The sequence below is a fragment of the Saccostrea echinata genome, unplaced genomic scaffold, assembly GCF_033153115.1.
Source record: "Saccostrea echinata isolate AGI-Se365-2 ecotype Australia unplaced genomic scaffold, CSIRO_AGI_Sech_v1 ptg000006l, whole genome shotgun sequence".
Classification (NCBI taxonomy): Eukaryota; Metazoa; Mollusca; class Bivalvia; order Ostreida; family Ostreidae; genus Saccostrea; species Saccostrea echinata.
The window spans coordinates 13,490,687-13,494,275 of NW_026889755.1; positions in this window are offsets into that span (position 1 = coordinate 13,490,687).

Consider the following 3,589-nt stretch of genomic DNA (forward strand, 5'->3'; position numbering starts at 1 on the left):
CTACCTTTAAGGCAGAAAAAGGGGGGGTATAATAAGCAGATTCTTAACACGAATATTTATTCATTTATTACAGGGTGACGGGAATGCGGTTATAGTCATCTCCCTCGGGAGATGACACATTAAGTTCGTTATCCGGAAGTGAAGTCCTTGTGTAAGCTGCCATCGATAAGCTGGTGGTCTGGCAAATGTCCTGATGATGACACGATTTCTAAATATAGAGATGTAAACAAAATTGAGCGTTCTGTCTTATTATTACAAAATGGTCCATCTTAAAGTAAATCTACACAGGGTTCATTAAGGGTAATAGAGGTAGAATCACTTGCGTGGTGGTGGGTCTAGGCTGTAAAACGATGGTCAGCGCGCGGGGATCAAAATACACAAAACGTATCAGCCAAGGCATGGATCCAAGATTTACTGACGAAAGAAAACAGCGAAAACATTCACGTAAAATGCATATATACAATGGCAAAAACTTAATTCTTATTTGTACGTAATAGTCAATCGATAATTACTGCTGTATATACGTTGTATGTAAAATAAAACAGAACTTATTCAAAAATATATAAATAAATAAAATTCGAAGAAAAGAAATTTTACCTAAAAGCACAATTTAAGCAGAAACATAAATGTCTCTGATTTAAGTAACTCAGTGCTGCAGGCATTGGAAAAATCATTACGAGTATTTTCTCGGATGTCTGCACTATTCTTTTTTATTATCATTTAAATTTACCTCTTGAGAAAAGTTTTAGGAAAAACACAATTTTCTTTAATTGGCTCAGATTTTTTAAGGATTAATAAGTAAAGCAACTTACCATTATCTTTATTCAATTCTAATTTTCGTTTTTTGCTAATAGGAAAGAGCAAAAAAAATCACTCCTCGTATACTTGAAATAAAGCCAAAATTATAAAATGTGTGTCTCATGGAACAGCCTATACAATCGATGTTGGTAGATTGGGGTTCTTTTGATTGTGCAAATGCTTAATTTTAAATGGTAACTTTTCAATTTTATAACTTTTCTATGCATGCTATTTTCCCCAGGCCCGTAGGAAGCAATTTCAGTTTGGGGGGGGGGGGGGCACAGCCAAACATTTTTCAGTTGACAGTTGAGGGGGCACTACCAAGAATTTTCTGAAAAAAAAAAAGGTCATCAGGCGGTTTTATTGAGGGGGCACATGCTTATAGTATCTATGTTTACTATAGTAATCTATATATCGGCAAAATTATTGGGGGGCACGGCCCCCCGTGCCCCCCCCCCCCCGGTTCCTACGGCCATGTTCCCAGGAGCGTATACATGTACATGTACTTATACATAATATAGCGTCAAAACATCAATCGGCATGGGCAGCAGAAGGGCATGAAGTAGGAGAGTCTCAATTTTCCCTTGATATTCCCAGTGGCTCGATGGCCAAGTCACTTCAGAGGATACGATTAAGGAAAACAAGGAAAATCTTTGGAAATTAATTGAGGTTCGGATTACATTAAGTTAGCGCTTTAAAACTTCTTTGCTGCCGTACAAGGCGACTAAGAACTAAAGTCAAAGGGAAGGCTAAGGTTTTATATCCATCTTCATACGGAAAAATTGTAATCTAATTTTTAAGAATATTTCTCAGTGGTTAGATTTTTACAGACATTGTACAAACAATATTTAAAATGAATCAAGCATATTTACAACAGGTAATATAATACAGGCACGTAGCATCAGAAGGGTCGGCCCCTTCCACTTTCCCCCCCAAACATTGAAAATATTCATTGAAAGGCGCGGTCTTGCCCCATCTTCCATCTTTTGTTGCAGTATCGTACGTCAAATCATCCCATGGGAATGTATCTATACTTATAAAAAAATAAATTTTGCAAATAAACTCTGAAACGGATGCACCAGAGTGTTCACTTACTCCTCTAAGAATACACTAGATACAATATGATGTCCGTAAACTATATTTAGATTTCACTCGCATTGTAAGTATCGTACATTAAATTTAAAGTCTACTTTTATTTTCTATAAACAGCCATGAAATAGCAAAAACGTGAGTATGGTGGCGTATCCGATTGGCGGAGGTTCAGGCAATTTTTCATGAAACTGACAACAATCAATCGCGTATTTATTTCATAAAACGTCATCACTGAATTATTCAATCAAAACTTGATTTAAATGACATAAAAGAAATAAGTTGTGATAACCGATTAAAAAGGAAAATGTGCAAATTATTTTTGTCATTCACCGATCTTATTATTGACGGAAGCTTCTAGAACATCATATAGCATCGAGCCCGATGTTAAAAAGAAAAACGAGACAATATTATAGCTGTAGGAACATAAGAAAAGCTAATGTGTGAATGGTCATTGAAATAATGGTAAATCATTGATAACACTGTAAGTTGTGAATATATTTATATATCGAAAGACTATTACATATATGTAGTAGGTTTTCCTAATAAATTTATCGGTAAAATGTGTATATATTCCTCACTGCTTACATGAAAAGAGAAAATTAACGAACAAGATATTGTTCAAATACAATTAAAGCTGTAAAGATTTTGTGCTTTAATAAATACATTTCAGTTTTTTTTTTTGTTTTGTTTTGTTTTGTTTTTTTGAATACTCGGCCTATTCATAGGGCGTTAAAAGCTAATTTTTACACAGATACTTGCGTCTTGGTGTATATATATGTATAAACCTTATTGATATGTAAAAAGGGTAAAGTATATTTTTTACATATCAATAAGGTTCATACATATTTATAAACCAAGACACGAGTACCTGTGAATTTTTACCCCCCCTCCCCCCCCCCCCCAAAATCAATTGATCAGTAAAATGTGCATATTCGCTGCTTTTATTTTATCCTTGACGGAAATGAAATAAGAGCATACAATATATATCCATAACATAGTATAACAGGTTTCACAATAAACATCAAGTAATGAAATTGTGTGTCAAGTTTTTGCAAAAGGGGGGGGGGGTGGAGACGCACATGCGGAATTTTGAACAAAGTGTTTCTTCCTGCTATAACCCTGTACCTGTAGGCTGTCAGTAGAAACTACAATATATTTTCTGTCGGTAGTGGTATAAATTCAATTCCCCGCGCTTGCGCGGGATTTTATCTAGTTATAATATAAAATATGTTTGTTGGAAAATTTGTAATCCCCCCTTCCAAGAAATGACAATGTTGAGTTTGGACAGCCCCTTTCCCCCCTTGTCAAAGATTGTTCAGATAAGTCGTCGATTTTTTCTTCTGCCCCCTCCCCCCCCCCCTTATTTTTTTAAAAGCGATACTACTGCCTGTAGTAGCTGAGAAAATGATATAACATTCCACTGTTTATTCTGTGACATTCATGAAGCCAAAGAGATGACATATCAGGCTTTCTGGAGAGCCAAATTTGTAAAATACTTATTAATATAATTTAACATTACATCTGAGAAATGTTAAATTTATTATTTAGATACGTATGTAATGAATTTATTTCTTCTGAAAAGAGGCATTCTTAATGATGAGTTTTACTCATCAAGCTTAGCCGGAAAAATAAAAATCTAAGTAATTTTCCCCCTAGAATTTTAGCTTAAACGTTCTAGATTACAAGTATCGTGTTGATA